The sequence below is a fragment of the Lepisosteus oculatus genome, chromosome 14 (assembly GCF_040954835.1).
Source record: "Lepisosteus oculatus isolate fLepOcu1 chromosome 14, fLepOcu1.hap2, whole genome shotgun sequence".
In the NCBI taxonomy this organism is placed as follows: Eukaryota; Metazoa; Chordata; class Actinopteri; order Semionotiformes; family Lepisosteidae; genus Lepisosteus; species Lepisosteus oculatus.
Window position 1 is genome coordinate 34,619,492 of NC_090709.1, and position 18,232 is coordinate 34,637,723.

At 41.8% G+C, this 18,232-nt stretch overlaps 3 non-coding genes across 3 annotated transcripts; 1 reads left to right on the forward strand and 2 right to left on the reverse strand.

The window, feature by feature from the left end:
- Positions 1 to 2,901: 2,901 nt before the first annotated feature.
- On the forward strand, positions 2,902 to 2,975 carry trnaa-agc (transfer RNA alanine (anticodon AGC)). Its single transcript has one exon. It is a non-coding gene; the product is annotated as a tRNA-Ala (tRNA).
- A 4,466-nt stretch (positions 2,976 to 7,441) lies between these two features.
- trnan-guu (transfer RNA asparagine (anticodon GUU)) lies at positions 7,442 to 7,515 on the reverse strand. The gene has a single exon. It is a non-coding gene; the product is annotated as a tRNA-Asn (tRNA).
- Positions 7,516 to 11,345: 3,830 nt separating this feature from the next.
- On the reverse strand, positions 11,346 to 11,428 carry trnal-uaa (transfer RNA leucine (anticodon UAA)). The gene has a single exon. It is a non-coding gene; the product is annotated as a tRNA-Leu (tRNA).
- Between the last annotated feature and the right edge of the window lie 6,804 nt (positions 11,429 to 18,232).

Consider the following 18,232-nt stretch of genomic DNA (forward strand, 5'->3'; position numbering starts at 1 on the left):
TATAAAACGAAGGTACAGTCATTTCCATGTTGGACAAGAGCTAAAGCCCAGTGTTCTTTAATTGAGTAATGTGAGGAAGGCATGTGCTGCAGAAGGTAGTGTGGCTGAGCGGTCTAAGGTGTTGGGTTTTAGGCTACAGTCTTTTTGGAGTCATGGGTTCAAATTCCGCTGCTGCCAGTTTCTTCTATGTTAAGACCTTGCTTCCGATGAGAATATGATCAGTTAAGAATTTATTCGACAGTCTGTCGAGAGATTGGGATATCTTTCAAGATAGTCTTTGTCAGCTCAACATCAAGGCAAAAAAAAGCTTTAATTTGTCTTCTCAACAGAAATGCTCATTGACCCTTTCAGCTTCATGCAGGGAACAACAGCTGCCGAGATAACTTTTCAGTCAGTGCGAATCGTAGTGTGCTGTCAATTCCATTTAATATTGCTTTTGGCTTGCATTCAGCTTTTTTCAGTGAAACTCGAATGCTCTGCTTTTTCACACCGAATTGTCAGCAGGAGTACAGTTTATGAAATCTTTGCACACAGCGCTCCATCAGGAATACTTTATCAAGATTAGAAGAAATTGTGGGATTCTCTGCATGCGTTCACAACGCATACCTCAAACAACAGCACCATTCAATGGGAAATTGATTCTGCTTCTTGCTGTTGTTCCTGTGGTTGCGGTAGTTATAAAGTTGAACGCTCTTCCACCTTCTGCCATAGTATTCACAGGGTCGGCTTCATCAATTGGCTCACAAAGGTCAACTGTGATTCGGCTCCGGAAAAAATCAGCAGCAGTGTCGTTATTTTGTCAGTGGGTATGGCTGTCTTTTAAAACACAAGAAAAACACGAGTTTGTGGATTTCTCCAAATAGCAACAGCAAGTTTTAAACCTGCGATAAACATTCTTCCAGTTGAATAGTTTTCCTTCAAGGAAAAGGCAGCACAACAGGGAGAGTCAATATTTAAAGACTTCAGCATCTGTATTGGATTGCTTGTATGCAGACATCGCTCAGAATCCCTAATATTATTCTCCCGAATTCAGTTGTGCAGTGCTTTAGTGGTTTCAGAGTTTCTTTTATCGACACTGCTGTAGTAGAGAAGTGACATAATCACAAACGCAACCATTTGTGCTGGCTGTTTCACTATTAAGCTTTGTTAACTATCACATGATTTTAACTAATTTAACGTCATCTTCAGGAAGGCAAGAGAGCACTGCACACTGAGCTGAAAGCTGTGTGAGCTCCTAACTGGGTGTCCTGTGCTGTTACATGCGCTCTCATATAGCTTGCCACCTTTAAAGGTGCAATATAAAATAAAGTTATTTATTATAATTATTATATAAACTCAACCCCTGCCAATGATTCGGTGTGAAGAAGCAGAACATTCAAGTTTCACAGACAGAAGCAGCACGCAAGCACAACCAACATTAAAATGGAGGGCATTAAAACTGAGTTTCTTGAGAGACTGTGAAAAAGCAATTCATTCCCTTTCATATGAAGTCAGCTGAAAACAATAAAACTACATACAATACAAACAAGAGCACATATAAAATATCAATAACATCGGCAGGGGCACATGCTATAACACAATTACACTTTATGAAAAAAGATTACACAAGGTAAATAAAGATAAGGTCCGCACAGCTTGTTCTTACATTTCGAAAGAGTCCATAAATACCCCTTTACGTCTATTTTGAACTGTTCAAACGTAGGACTCTTCCCAGACCATTTCACTTTATCTCACATTCCTAAACGAGAATGCATCTCCTGTTTTAGAACTATTTTGGGCAGTATGGCTTATGCAACGCACCCACAGTATTCTAACCATGGACTGCAGATCTGTGCTGTAGTTCAGCTGAATTTGAGGGATCCAGCAAACGTACTGGGTTTGACTGGGATTCTGAAATTTCTCTTGCAGAGGTATTCGGGTTTGTTTGAACCTTTGATAAAAAAGTGATCTGATCTGAAACTACCCAGCTTCCAATCTCTGAGGTAGTTGTCACTAAACTCGGTCGTGATGTGGCACACATGTGCCATGTGCCTTTACTTTTGTAAAAAACTGGTATGGGGAAAAGTTTCTTAATATTTATTTTGATTAGCATGCAAGAAAATGTGATCATTACCTATGGAATTTCCCGCCAGCGTGGAGCTTGAATTCACAATCTTGAGATTGAGCGTTCAAGAGTCACAGAAGAGGTCGGCCTGGTCTTCAGTTTGCCAACCATAAGCTCCGGCAGTGCTCCTCTGTAAAGCAGATTGTTCGGATCGGTTATGTGGGACGGCACTTCGATATTAAGATCGTTTGCAGCACATGCATGGTTTCCCCCCTACATGCAAAAAACATAGACGAAGGAAGCTCTCTTGTCTTGGGCTGCTGACTCCCGGATTTAAAGCGCTCTGGGTGCCAGCTAAGTCTCTAACAAGCACACTATAAAGACAGGAATTACACTTTGCTCACATCACGCATGGAATGGCGAGGCTACTTGTTCCAATATTATCTAGTGTCACCTCATATGGTGCCGATTCCTGGTTTTCATTTAAGAAAGAGCACTGCAAACACCGTAAACAGTGCAAAACGTGTGATGAAAGAAGTCTTTTCCCCCCTTTTGTCTAAAGCAGAACACAGCGGAGTCATGCCGAGGGTTGTGAGATCAAGATTTCAGTGGAGCACTGTCGTCTACGTCTTTAGCTACATGAGTTGGACATCCTCTTGTACACGGAAAGCAGATTGAGATCCTCTGACATGAAAAGTGCCAGATAAAAGCCATTTCTCATCCTTTCTCTTAGTGGTGGAGCTATCGCATGTAAATGAGGCAACTTGCAAGGCGAGCAGGCTCGGTGCACACCGAACGCAGATGTCTCAGAGCAGTTGAGACGTGTCCAAGTGGCTGTCAAAGGACAGCACTTTGCTGGCGCCGTGGCTTAGTTGGCTAAAGCGCCTATCTAGCAAACAGGAGATCCTGGGTCCGATTCCCAGCGGTGCCTTTCCTCCTGTCTTACTGTACAGAATGTATCCTTACGGGCAAAACCCATGCCTTTTAATCCAGGTGAATGCAAGTGTTCGTTTCCTTTCTGGAACAACCTGTATTGAAAGAAATCTATACAGCTTGCGAAAGATGAAACACAAATCTTGCTTATCAGTGAAGAAGAGGTGCTCCCAGCAGGCCAGCTAATACCAGCAAAGTTTTTTTTTCACCCTGACCCAGAGAATGGAGAAAAGTGAGGCGCCTGTGGCTCTGCAGTGTAATCAGTTTGCGTGTTCGGCGGTTCCCAGTGGGCAAAAGACGTATAATATACGTCTATTAAACGCATACCTTAGACGTCTAAATGTGGTCTACAATTCGTCTAGAATGAAATTCTAATATATGTCTAAAGTTATACGTCAATTATACGTCTATGTTTAGACGTTCATTATACATAGATGGTTGGAGTTCTATTATAAGGATAAATTTAGAGGACTATTATACATATATGGTTGGAGTTCCGGATAACTTTAGAGGTATATTATACGGATAACTTTAGAGGACTATTATACGTATATGGTTAGAGGTCTATTATACGTATAACTTTAGACGTCTATTATATGTATATGGTTAGAGGTCTATTATACGGATAACTTTAGACGTCTATTATACGTATATGGTTAGAGGTCTATTATACGGATAACATTAGAGGTCTATTATACGTATATGGGTAGAGGTCTATTATACATCAAAGATAGATTTTATAGGTGTAGAAACAAGTAAACCAAGCCAATGATTAGGTTTAGAAATGTATTCTGAAAATACACATTCACACCTGAAACATACGTATTTCAAATTATACATTGTATACAATCAATCAACAATCAACATATGGGCAATAATCATAAAAAACACAACTAGTCTTAAACTTCAGCTACAAATTCTGGTAACATGGCAATATACAGTATAGTAATGACAAACACAAAACTAATTACATTAACACACTAACTCAAAACCACATTTTGATTCAAATATACATTTTAGAATGTACAACTTCTATATTTCCAAGAAAAAAAAATATTACAATGGAAGTTAAGACGATTTTTGTCCACTATTTGCAAACCCTGTCTAATTGTCCTAACAGAACCAAAAACCTATTATTTTCAGAGTCCAGATCTCCTGGCCCCCTGCCTTGCATATGCATTCTTCAAGTAACACATTGCGTGCTCCTTTATTTCTTTTTCTGTTGATGTAGGGTGGGACTTCAGCACCGCAGCTAGAAGAAAATTATATAATATTACTTCCCAAATAAATGATGATTAATATCTTCTTTAGTATAATCTAAAAAATGAACGGTTTACTAAGCTCAAAGCTGAAATAAATGTATAAAATTTGGCTTGCATCATAGCAGTTGAGCAATAAAGTCTGTCCTAATTAAAGAGTACCCAAAGTTTGAAAGGACAACATAGAATAAGAATAAGAGAAACGGCAAAACGATTTTGTGTCATCTTCCCCATTCACACTATTTTATGTGCCATTTTTTTGCTTATTCACGTACTATTTAAATCAAAATAATATTAAGAAAGATCTGTATGTATTCAGATAGTATTATTATTGTTCATACTTACTCGTCAAAAGAGGATTGCTGAGATATTTGCGGATATACTTCTACGTTTGAAAAACGTGTCCAAAATGGTGACCAACGAATACTAGCAATGCATTGTGGTATATAACCGGAAAATATGCTGGGTTCGATATTTTCTCAACGTATGCGTTTATTAATGTTGTCGATATTATGGTTGAAATTTAACATTGATAATACATCGCGGCTATGTGCCCCCTGCTATGAGCTGATGTGCAATTTTAACGCATGCAGTTAGTAAGGATCGGTCACTGTTGTATGGTATTATATATAATGACATTATGGAATAGGATGGGGACAGGCCTGGCAACACGGGGGGAGGGGGGAATGTCGCCCGTTCAAAAGATTTACCTAACTTAATTTGCGCCCTAAAAAAATAGTTGTACTTTGTCAATGGTCAGACAACACTAAATGACACGAACAGTCACTCAGTCTGTTTGATGGACAGGAGGGCTATCCGTCCAGGAACTGCACATATCAGTGTCGTTATTGAGTGTCAACATTACGATCCTGTTTGCTCAGGTGGACCGATTCCTTGCAGTAGTTTATCATTATACTTAAAATCGTTATATAACTAGGACTAGTTATAGCAGTCTGTGCTTTCTGTTGGTTTTACAACATTTTTTTCTTAACGATTCAGAACGTCCATGTAGCTGCAAAAATGAACGCTGGTACTTTTCGCTCCAGGCAATACAAACCGTGAGAGTGACGAAAAATGTGAAACTGAACTTCATCGCAAATACCAGATTGCTAGTCGTTATCTTCTATCATGAAGCACTAATCAATGGCATAGCTGCAAGATTTCATTTGGGTTGCTGCACCGTACAGCTCAGTTTCAACCGAAATATCACTCCCCCCTCAGAATTTCAGACGCCCCCCTACAGATTTTTCCCCCACTGATGGGGGACGGGGTGTCCAGGAAATGGTGTATACGGCACTCTGCACAGTGCACGAAGTAAATTATTTTGGCAGTAATTAATTTATTATATTTACTATATTTATTATACACGTGTAAATTAATTACTGCCAAAATAATTTACTTCGTGCACTGTGCAGAGTGCCGTATACTCCTAGTTGCGGCACACACGATACATACAGTAAAAAGCCTCAGGCACTGTGTTAGATGTGTATTCGACGTTATATATGCGTTTATTCATGTCGTCGATTTTACGGTTGCAATTCGACGTTGATTATACGTCGAGGCGACGTATATATACGTATAGACGTAATTTCGCCGTAAATATACGTATATTCGACGAATCAATGCCCACTGGGAATGTATCTTTGGTTGTTCTGAGATCCTTGATAGTTTCCTCAAATCCTTCAAATGAACATCCATATCAAAGCAATTATGTTTATATTTATTACAATTAAGGTACATATACAAAATATCAACGCACATTTGTATAATGCTCATTTAATGATTGTCAAGGATTGTCAAGTTCTCCAACAAATCTGTGTTCTAATTTTAAAATATTTTTGCTAAGGATACAACGGGTGTATAAATGAATTCTCCTGACAGCCAGTTGAAGATAAAATTCCACGCGTGAAAATGGTTCTCTTGAACATTGACTTAGGTACTTAATTGTTTACATGTAGTTCCACACGAGTAAAATGCACATTTCCTGCAAAGATCAAGAGGGTTTACAAAGAAATCCCATCAAGTTTAAGAAGAGATTATGGTTACAGCAGAACAATCTGAAGCACATCCCTGAGTGGGTTTGAACCACCAGCCCTTTGTTTAACAACTGCACAGAAACACACTCACGTTGCTTTTTGCCATTCGCACGTTTGTAGTTAAAATAAAATACTGACATTTTCCTGCCAGCCAGCAGTATTTCTCCTGCACTGACCATGAATAACCAATAACTTTATTTCATCTTTTGCAGGCTGTAATCTACAGAAAAGGAAGTGAATACTTGTATTAAGTTAAATCAAGCCGACGGAAATGTACTGCCGTTGTTTTTCTCCACTTTTCGTTTAAAGGAGAAAAATCACTGTCATTTTCCTGCGGTATTTCTTCTGTCCTGATAAGCAAGACTTGTATTTTATCTTTCATAAGTTGTTTGAATTTCTTGAAGTTCAGAAACAACTTGTTCCAGAAGGGAAATGAACACTTGCTTCAAAGTAAATCAAGACATATGTCTCTCTCGCTGCGTGTGCTCTTATCTGTCCATCTCTCTCTCCTCTTCTCTCTGGCAGTCTGTGCAGAGTTTCTGAAGGGGATGTAAGACCACTTGGCAAAGAAGAAAAATTCTGAGGCAGAATAAAAAAAAAAACATTATTCTCTTCTCAGTCAGATTCACAGCTTAGACACACTCAGACAGAAGCTCAACTCCGTTCTGCTCCCTATCCTCACAATCCAGAACCAGAAGATATTCAGACAATCAGTGCTGCTACATGAACAATATCAGACAGAACAGCCTGGACTCAAGTCACATCTCCCCCTTTTCTCCTTTCTCCCAGCCCTCTTAGAGACATAAAAGAGCTCGTGGTTCTCCTCTCTGTGAACTGGGCTCAGGGGTCACTGATCTGGCAGCTGTGGGCTCTGTTCCAGGGCAGAAGCAAGAGGCTTCTATTAACCCTTTCCAGGACTTCCAGCCCTTCAGTATTACTTTCTTTACTGTACTGTAAATGATATCTCCCGCCAGCCCTTCAAAGATACGTTTCCATGGGTGAATATGGTTGTCTGGGGAGTTGCGGTGTTGATCACTATTGGACTTCCCCGAGTGTTCAAGTGTTGTTCTTGGACACGGGCAAAAGACTCGCATTTTCGGTAAATATAAAGAGGGTTAAGGTTTCGGCTTTAGCGGAGGCAGTGTTTACATTGACAATAATAAGAAGAACGTCCCTGGGTGGGCTTGAACCACCAACCTTTCAGTTAACAGCTGAACACGCTCACCAATTGCGCCACAGAGACTGACAGGAAGGCTCTACTCCATTCGCACCTTTCCGGTCAAAAAATAAACATAGCTTGCATTTTCTTGCCAGTCTGCAATATTCCTTCTGCTCTGATAGCCAAGAATTAAATTTCATTTTTCACAAGCTGCATTAATTTATTGAAAAACAAGTTGTTGCAGAAAGGAAATGCATTCATGCATTAAACTAAATCAAGCCCTGTGCGGTTGTCCAAGATGGTAGTTTCTGCACAAAAAGACAGGAAGAAATTCACAGCTGGGATGTGGAGCCAGGATCTCCAGTTAACGAGACAGGTACTTAAACCGACTCAGCCACGGTGCCGGCAGAATTCTCCTCTTTTACAGCAGCTTGGACACACCGCTCTGAGCCATTTGCGTTCAGTAAGCCCTGAGTCTGCCGGCTGAGCAAGCTGCCTCCTTTACATGGAACAGGAGCCCTGACCGTAAGAGAAATGGCTTTTATTGGGCACTTTTCATGTCCAATGCGCTTGACATCTCCCAAGGGCGACAGAGTTCATTTATGACACTTTTCCTTTCTTTCTTCTTTCTGTACTCTTTGAAGAAACTAAATGAGAAATCATCTAAGGGAAAATGTATTTTTTCATGGAGAAAACATGCACCAGGAAATGTTGTTTAGAAGAAGTGAGTTAACATGAAAAGTTACCTAATTTACCGGAGCAAATGCTCACCTAGCAAGATAAGCTTTACTACTAGAGAGAAGTAGAGTGAAAGACATGATCATTTCACGCCGTTGTGGAACAAAACACTTTTTTTTGGGAATTCTAAATCAATTAGAAATTCAGAGCGACACATAAAGGCTTTGTCTGCTTAAAAGTACTGATTTTTTAAAACTGATAAAAATGTAGAAAACACGGTTCTCACTTAGAAATTTAAGATGGGGGTGGGGTATTACTAGTAGCGGCGCTGAACTCACCATGGTACAATTCATTTACGTGACGGGCTAGTGGTTTAATGGATAACGCGGCTGATTTCGGTTTATAAGATTGTCGATTCGACTTCTACAGGGGTTGTGTGATTTAAATCAGGCTCCTCAGAAATAGATGTCCGTTATGTAAATGAACCGCACCTGAAAGCAAACGTTGGGTCTGGGTTCCTTTCTTTCCTGCATGAAATAGCAAATCGTTACAAAAAAAAACACCAACTAATGTCCAATAGTCCAATAGTTAGTAATTTAAGTAAACATGAATATACTGTAAGGTCTTGGTACATGGGAGTGGATTTCAACCACAATTAAAAAAGGGCAAATTATAATTACAGGCTTCAGACACTTTTTCATACAAAAGTGACCAAACACTCCCTAACTTTCAAAAGCAACCACATCAGCTGACCTCGACATGATTTGAACACCCAACCTTTTGATCAGGAGTCAGATACGCTACCATTGCACCACGAGGTCACTCATGGTGAGTGTTTTTAATTCACCCAAAGAGAAAAATCAGCGTCCCTGAAAAAGATTGTTTTCATTCTCTCCTGTGAGGAGCGCCGCTCTTCCAACGAGGGTCTCTTCTTCCCAGACCACAGATTATTCTTCCAGCCCGGCTCTCTCACGGAGAGCAGACACACCATCTCCACTAATGTGTTTACTACATCTATAGATCTGACCCCCTACAGCCTCGATATTCCTGGACAGGATATTTACCACCAGCCCCGTGAACGTCTCATCTTGACCTCTCCCAGGAGGAGCACAATTAACACAGAATCCTCTCTCCATTTAGCAAATAACACAAAACACTGTTTACCTGCAAGACAGAAAACCAGGCTGCTCCAGGTGAGGCTTAAACTCACAACTTTGGCATGACTCCACTGAATATGTCATTTTACATGGCCTGAACCAAGAAAGAGATTGGAAGTCAAGAAGTTATGGTGTTGTTTTAATACTTGCCTACTCTTTTAATTTTTCGGTCAAATCTTTTATTTGGGAGTACTTTCAATGGATGTTAATCCTTGTCCCGATGCACGATTCTGGGCCATGGTGTGTCTTGAATAATGTTCTTATAGGCTTCAGTTTGGAAAAGTGCGCTCTTCAGAAGCTACCGAAACCGCTAATGGTTACATAACACTTAATGCAAAAGCAACGTTCGGGTTTGAAAAAGAATATTACTTGCTATAAATACAAACACTGTTACAGGAAGCGTGTTAGGGCTATTTTAGCTTAGATCATCAATTCATCTTAAATTCTTGTCCATCTATAGCAACAGCGTCATTGCTACTAAGCGCTAAAGGCAGGTCCTGGCAATACAATCTTCTTTAGAAAACATTTTTAAAACTATTTCCACTACCATACGTGAAGTAAAAGATTCCGATTGCATGCAACTAATAAATTATCTTTGCCAGGGACGTTGTAGCTAGATACAAATTACAATCAAACATTTGTCAGCTTTAACATTTTCTTTTGGATCCACAGGACGATCAGCATGAGCCATCAAAGAGCCTGTAGCGGCAAGAAGTTTAAAAGCACACAAGTGATCTGTCTTTGGTCAAAGGAATTGCTGGAGCAGTAGGACGCAGAGCAATATCTAGCAGCTGTAGACGATGTTCGGGGAAGAGAGATTCTGTTTTCAGCACAGGGAGTGAGAAATAGCTCAGTCCGGCTCCCAGCAGAATCCATTCTGGTTTGGTTACTGTCAGACTGTGCGTCTGAGGCTCTTTGGATCACAATGTGAAAAAAAAAGAACAAAAAACATTTGCTCACATCTTGTGATTTCCATGAGAGGAAGAGAAGATATCACTTTAAAAAAAATCAGAACTGAAGATTTGGATCCGGGACCTCATACTTGTCAAATGATTAAAATAATAATTATGAAAATATCAGGTTGTGTTTCTGCAACATATCGTGCACAGTATGCCATTTTTTTCTAAAAATACAGTAGATTGTACTTAATAAAAATGTACAATTCACCGCTGGTATAAACAGATGTGTGCTGTGTTTGCCTTTGTTTAAAAAAGTAGTTCACAATACGATGGAAAACACAGAAAGCACAAACTTAATAATATAACGATACAAAATCAATACCAAATCATAAAGCCAATAAAGTACCTATCCTTTGAAAACAGTGACATTTGTATCTACTTTTGAATTACAAATCAGACAGAGCAGTCCCTTAATTCAAAGATCAGATCTTGGCCAAAACAAGACAATCAGATTTTGGCTGAAATCGTAACAAGAGCCTCTGCTTCATCGTTTATTGAGCTTTTGATCAACGTCTGAGTGAAAAAGATTCGCTATTTTAACTCTTTGATTAAAGTTCACAAAAAGCACCTTCCTTCCAGCCGGAGTCAAAACAGCGACTTAAGGATTCCCTACTGTTCCCACTACAGTTTTCCGCTCTACCAACTGAGCTGTCAAACGGATCTAAAGAACTCCACTCTGGCACATACTACCCAAAGTAGTGAAATATTCCGGGTGATTAAATTCCAGTTCGACATCAAGTTTCCAACTTGTTTCCTTAGTCTTGGTTACCTTGAATTTAAGCCACAAACCAGGATTCTACTTTATAAACTTCCGGGGATGTTACAAAATGTTTGATAGGGCATCAATCATTAGAGGCGGAAATTCACTCCTTTTTTTTTCTTGAGGCATCATATTAAACATTTCATTTGGATCGAGAAGAGGATCACCATGAGAAACAGAACAAACTGTTTGATTCTGGCTTTACTGGGAGCTGTATCACAGCTAATGCATGTAAAGCCTTCAGTATGCGATAGTGAGAGTTCAGTTATGCCAGGGAGTGGGAGTGAAGAGAACTGAACTGAAATTTAGTAAATTCATATTTAAATAGAGTGTTCTGTCACTTAAAACTTACTGCAACACTACCAGGAGTGGGGATTGAACCCACATGGACATTTGTCCATTGGATCTTAAGTCCAACGCCTTAACCACTCGGCCATCCTGATCTACAGCTAGATGCTGATCAGTTGTTTAACATTTAAATATGATTCAACAATAAAAAAAAATTAAACCGGCGCCCTGTCACAGAAACGTACCCCGGTCACCCGCGCAACAAGCAGGGGTACTCAGCACTATACTAACGAGGAGCACTTGTCCGTGAGCTGAGCGTGAGCTCTGTTTACGGTCAGCAGTCATTTCCTCTTTTCCAAAGACATTTTCGCCTGCTCTCAGTAATTAATGTCGGTTTGAAGTCTGTTCCTGTTGTCTCCACTCTTGACAAAGAGCAGCCTTACGTAGGAGACTCCCTCTCTCAAGAAGTTTGCCATCACCCAGCAAGAAAGAAGAGCCAACCGGGGTTAACAGCTTGAAGTTCGAAAAAGATGTTGGCACGCCTGTAGCGTTTACACGAAACCTCTTAAAGTTGCGAGAATACTTCCTTTGTGTATAAAATACATTGTGAATGCTTTCTCAGCCTTTACTTTTTCGTTTTTATGACATTTTTTTACCAAGCATGTATATTCTTTTGTCCATATCTCCGCAATGGAAGCACAGAACGCCTTCAAACCAAATGCATTTTAAAGACCACGCCTTGTGGATATTTCCACAGCCTTTACATCAAACTATCAGTGAGCTAATTATCTTTTTTTAAACCTCCAGTTTTTCATCGATGCGTAATAACGCACGAACTGGAACCTGGGGGACCGCTGTGTGCACACGTTCACAACGCGAGAAATACTGTTCAATATGGCTTCGTGTGAAAAACCCATATATGACCATAGGAAGCAGAACAGTGCAGTCTCCAATTACCCAGACTGTAAGCATGGGAATAAAGCTTTGTTTGATTTCTAAAACCCTTCCTTTATGTCCTGTTTTCATTCAGTTAAGGGTCAACTATATTCACAATACTACTGACAGCAGCAAGATTAAAATATTCTTTACTCAGCGGCTAATTAAAAACAGCTCCCATGATGTTCATACCGACTTTTTACACAGAACACTAACACAGCTTTGTGTTCAGAATCTCTTTTTCTCATGCTTTTATTTAATGTGGCACAATGCACTGGGATAGGGGTATTCTGTTCACAAACCAATAGCATTTAAACCAAAGCACCCACAATGCTGAAAGTAAGTGTTTTGCACACTAAGGAGGTCCTCTGACTTTTCCCAGCTTTGTTTTGGGTTGTGGAACCTTTATTTTTTTATGATTTTCTGAAGATAACACTACAGGTAATACACTGGGGTAGGTGGGTTGACTTCATGGCTCAATAGCAATTCAAATACAACAGCCACACTGCTGAAACTAAGTGTTTTCCACACCAGACAGGCCCCCGAACCTCATACAACCTTGCTGTGGCTGTGACCCCTTTCTTTATTTTTTTATGATTTTTTGAAGATAACACTACAGGTAATACACTGGGACAGGTGGGTCGACTTCATGGCTCAATAGCATTTCAAATACAACAGCCACACTGCTGAAACCAAGTGTTTTACACACCAGACAGCCCCCAGAACCTTATACAACCTTGCTGTGGTTGTGGCCCCTTTCTTTATTTTTTTATGAGTTTTTCAATATGGCACCATTAGACAGGCGGTACATGGGGATAGTACATTGTGCTCTTCACGAGTCAATAGCTCTTCAAGCACAACAGCCACAGTGCTGCAACCAGGTGTTTTACACACCAGACAGCTCCCCTAACCTTATACAACCTCGCTTTGAGTTGTGGAACATTTCTTTCAAATCACTTGGGTTCATCAATCATTTGATCATTTTTCAGCATGGAATAAACCTATTACTTGTGAACTTGAACTTGAACTTGAACTTTATTGCCATATGTAACCGGTACTGGTACAATGGAATTCTTACTTACAGAAAGTCTCTCGATTGTAAAACAAGTGTAAAAAACAAAACAAAGTGCAAACAGTGCATCAAGACAATGTACAAACAAACAATAGACAATGTGCAAGTAAACATGTAGACAGTTTGAATGTAAACAACACAGACGTGTAAACAATGACTGGAGATGTGCAATAGATAAGAAATCATAAAGAGGTAGATGGTCATGGTGTAGGTGTGGTCCGAGGGGGATGGCTAAATGTGTTCGCCAGTCTCACTGCTTGTGGATAGAAGCTATTGAAGAATCTTGTGGTAAGTGTCCGTATGCTCTTATATCTCTTGCCTGAGGGCAGTGGGGTGAAGAGCCGAGGCAACTTCTACGCCTTCCCGGACTCCGACCCCTGCCAGTCCCTTGACTACGCCTTCGCCTGTCGATTCTGTGCCTACGCCTGTACTACGCCTTCCCGGACTCGGACCCCTGCCTGTTTACTCCGACTACGCCTGCGTCTCGCGCCAACCCTACCAAGGGCACCGCATTGGATCCCTATCCTCAGCAGTCTGCCCCTGCGTGACAGGTTCTGAGTGTCTTGGTCACATCCGTTTGTGTGTATAGATGAAAAAGCTATTGAAGAGCACCCCTATACCCTCCCCATCTCGGTGGAAGTTGCCATGTTAAAAAAATCCTAAAAAGATAATTAAAGTTGCACACAACAAAGCATGACTGTGAAAGGTCAGGAGGCCTGCCTAGTGAGCACAAAAGAGAAGAAAGGAAACACAGTGTTTCAGTTGTGGCACCTTCTTGGGTTAACTTTAACTAACCATTTACTTTTAATTAACCCAAAGAAAGCTCCTTAGCCGAAACGCTGTGTTTATTTTCTCTCTTTTCTCCCCCCCGATATGCAGCCCACCACCAGCTGTTGAATCTCTCTCTCAATCCTCTCGGGAAGAGGCATCCAGATAGAGGGTACCACAGGGTGGACAGGCACAGCATTTTGACCAACAGGACCCTTCCCTTCGAGATCAGGGACCTGCGTCTCCACCTGCCAAGTCTGACTCTTATCTTAACGAGCTTCTCCTTCCACAGCAGAAGCCCAGTGGCCTACTCATCAGTAGTAATATAGACTCCGAGGACCTTCAGGTGACCCGTCTCCACCTTGAAGGGTAGCCAAGAAGCAGGGCAGTGTCTGCCTTCCCTACCAGCAAGACCTCAGGCTTCTCCAGGTTTACCCTGGTGTCAGAGGCAGCACAGTAGGCCTGAACCACCTCCAAGGTGGAATGGATCTCCGCCACCTCTGTCAACATTATTGTGGTGTCATTGGCATACTAATAGATCAGTGAGGTGGCAGCGCCCCAAGGCAAGGTGACCCCGCGCACCCCCTCCTTCCTGCGGATCGCCAGGCCCAAGGGCTCAGTCACCAAGGAGAAGAGCAGGGCAGACAGAGGGCAACCCTGCCACACTCACCTGGTCACGGGAAAGAAGATCATGAGGGAACTGTTCACCCTGACACACCTCAGTATCCCCCTGTACATGAGCTTCATGTCCTCTCCCTTTCCCGTCATGTCCTCCACAGGAAGACAGATGAAGGGAAATCCATGTGCTGATTGACAACAAAAAAGTCGCTTGAAATTATTCACCAATCTGTTTTATGTCTGACCACATCTCCCCTTCCTCTTTTCCAGTGAGCACATTACTTTCAGTGTCTTCTCCTGTCTTTTCCTTGCTGTATTACTGTCCCCTTCCCTCATGTGGAGATGGATCCACAGCCAAAACCCTGCTTGTTTCACCCTGTTTGTGCAGCATCAGTCTGTGTGAGGAGAGGGACTCACGCTGCTCCGGTGGTGCAATAGGTCAGCATACTTATACAGCAGAGTCATGCTGAGATTGTGAGTTCCAGCAGCTCCTGGAGCATCATTACTTCTAGTTTTAGCGACTGAAACTAATTGTTAAGTTTAGGTCTGTTCATGTTTCTCTGTCCATTTAGAAGAACTGTATTAACACAGGTAAATATGTTTCCACAAGCCAATACACTGCAGCTACATCTGATACTGTTGCTGTTTGTAGGCCAAGTGTTCCTGGTGTCAGCCTACTATACCATCTTCAATTGGCCCAAGTTTTTTTCTGCCACTTGACGATTCTGCTTCTGTATTTTTGCCAGTCTTTTTTGCATTTTATACAAACAGCTAACATGCATATTCTTTGTTGTATATATATGGTTCATTCACAGAAATAGGAGAGACTGCCTTCTTCTTATTATTATTATTGTTTTGTTTTTGTTTCTGAGAGATCTTGGTACAAAGTATATACAGTATAAAACAATTTTACGTTGTACTTCAAGGCTATGGATCATAAAAATTTCACTTTTCCTTGCTGAAAGTCTAACGCACAAGAGAGAATGGTGATAAACTTCCTGAATATTTGTCCCACAATAGACACTTTTTGGGGAATTTTTTTTTTTAATTTGATGTGTTATCATGTGAACTCTTGCTCTTATGATGGAAAAATATTGTATTTGGTATTGCATGTAATTAGATGGTAATTCTTTTATTTGTCCTGTCCTCTTGTTAAGATGTGTTGTAACGTTGCCATAGCCAAAATGTAATGTAGTGGCTCTCTGAAGGCACCAGTTCTGTAGGGTTTGGGCATTTACTGGGACAATTATTAATTGTAGCAGTAAATCACAAAATTGATTCTTTTGATGGCTTTAGAATCCAACCATGCGACATAACTCAAACAACGCACACACACAGGTACTAATACACAAGGATACATTTATTAATACATAGAATATGCATATAAACCTAACAGATCTTATCGAGAGGGTTATCAGAAGACAAAAGGTATATATTCATTCAGTTACAAAGAGTTACATATATCAAGAGGACATACGTTCAGTATATCATTCATTTAGACCGTTTCGTAAATGAACCTGGTTATAACTTCTACATTAGATGCTCAAAACAAGTACATAACTCTTAGGAATTAAATTGATATCAACTGTAATGGAGTGAAGTTGAATACTCATCCAATCTCTGGGGATTCAGATCTCCTGCGGGCACAAAGAAACAGTTGCAGGCTGTTGCTGTCCAATCCGCGCTCTCTGGCTCGGTGCCAGGCTGTGCTGTGCGGCTTGCGACGGTGCGCTGCTGATGCTGCTGATGCTCACTGACCGGCTAGTTAGTGTTGGCTTTAACTAGCAAAGTTTGCGCACAGGAGAAAAGATGACTGTGGGTCCCAGCAAGTCAGGAAGAGGACCGGTTCGTTCCTGATGAAGAGCTAGTTCTGAATAGTGATTCAGCTGTCCACAGTTCCGACCTGTTCACGAGGCTTGCTGCTGGTGCTCACCTCGGGTGGATCCTCTGATTACTCCCTGGCAACCTCCGCTCTAGACTCTTAGAACAAAGGAAAGCTCTGGCACTCGGACACACTGGCCGTTCCGTGGTTGTCCGGGCTGAGTCTCAGGATGGTCAGGAGGCGCGCTGCGAGAATGTCCTGCCCTAGGGAGCCTTCTGCTCCTGGGCCGTCCTGCCCTGGAATTCTCCTTTGAATTCCCTTAAGAATAGTCTCAGAAGTCCACTGAATCTCTTGAATCTCACTGAATCTCTGTGTTACCTGTTTTAACCTGGAGGAACTTCAGCTCGTTGATTGGCTGAAAGTTCCATGGGCATCAGAGTCCCACGTGGGTTACTCGGCCCTACCAGTCCCTGATTGGTTGATCAAGGTGAGATATGAGTCACTTACTCCTGACACTTAGGAATGCAGTCCAGATGTCCATCTGGCACTCCCTAGACAGATAGGCGCCAATGGATGACCATTGATCATGATAGCCAGGCTTAGCTAAGTGCATCCCCCTTTGGGAGCTGTCCTAGGAAACCTTATCACAGGTTCACAGGCTGCACCACAGAGATGAAAAGAGAAATGGGGCCTCATTTGGGAAGGCTCAGAACACTTAATTCTTTCTTATTAATAAGCCTCGCCGCTACAGTGTTATTTCAGGAAAATAAAGTATATGCTCAGTAGAGGGGGTATAATATTTTGTCTGTTAATCAAACATAATCAGCAATTATGGACAACCTTTTTTTTTGCCAAGGTTGTGAATATTGTAATGCCTCTGAAGTCACATTAAAACTTCCTGTAGAATTAAAAAAACACAGAAATACAAGCGGGCATGATTTGTGTCCTGGATACTTGAATGCAACAAATCCTGCCCCGGAAAGTGCCCCTTCTCTCCTTTTGAGCCACTGCCCACCAAAAGGTCTCTGCACGGCTCTGTTTGGGAGATGTCAAGATGCTGAGCGTGTGCTGTGTTTCAGTGGCGGATGTAGAGCACACGCTGTTGTACACGGAAAGCACATTGAGCTCCTTGGACATGAAAATTGCCAGATGGTTAAAACTTCTCTCAGTAAACAGGAGATCCTGTGTTCAAAATCCCGAGGTGCCTTTCTTCCTGTCTTGTCATACAGAATGTATTGTAACCAACGGGGTTCATGTGGGTTCCCTCGCCGCCACCACATTAGGTCGGCCCCCAACCGTTGGGGACTCGAACCTGGGCCTCTGGCGTCACTCAACAGGGACCCAGCCTGTTGAGCTAAAGAGAAATCTCCCTTTAGCCCAGCGGCTGCAGCCCCTGGTATCACAGGGAAGGGCGGAGATGTCACCGCAGCGGTAAGCCGGCTCTTACACGCTTCTGGTGGCCGTAAACATTACACTCTCCCCAGCTTAACTCGCCGTCCTTGGCGAAGGGCTATCCCATCCTACTGCTGACACCAATGTAACACTACGGGGTTCACGTGGGTGCCCTTCCCGCTGCCACATCAGGTCGGCCCCCCACTGTTGGGGACTCGAACCTGGGACTCTGGCGTCACTCAACAGGGACCCAGCCAGTTGAGCTAAAGAGAGATCTCCCTTCAGCCCAGTGTCTGCAGCCCCTGCTATCCACAGGGGAGGGCGTAGACATCACCACTCTGGTAAGCCGGC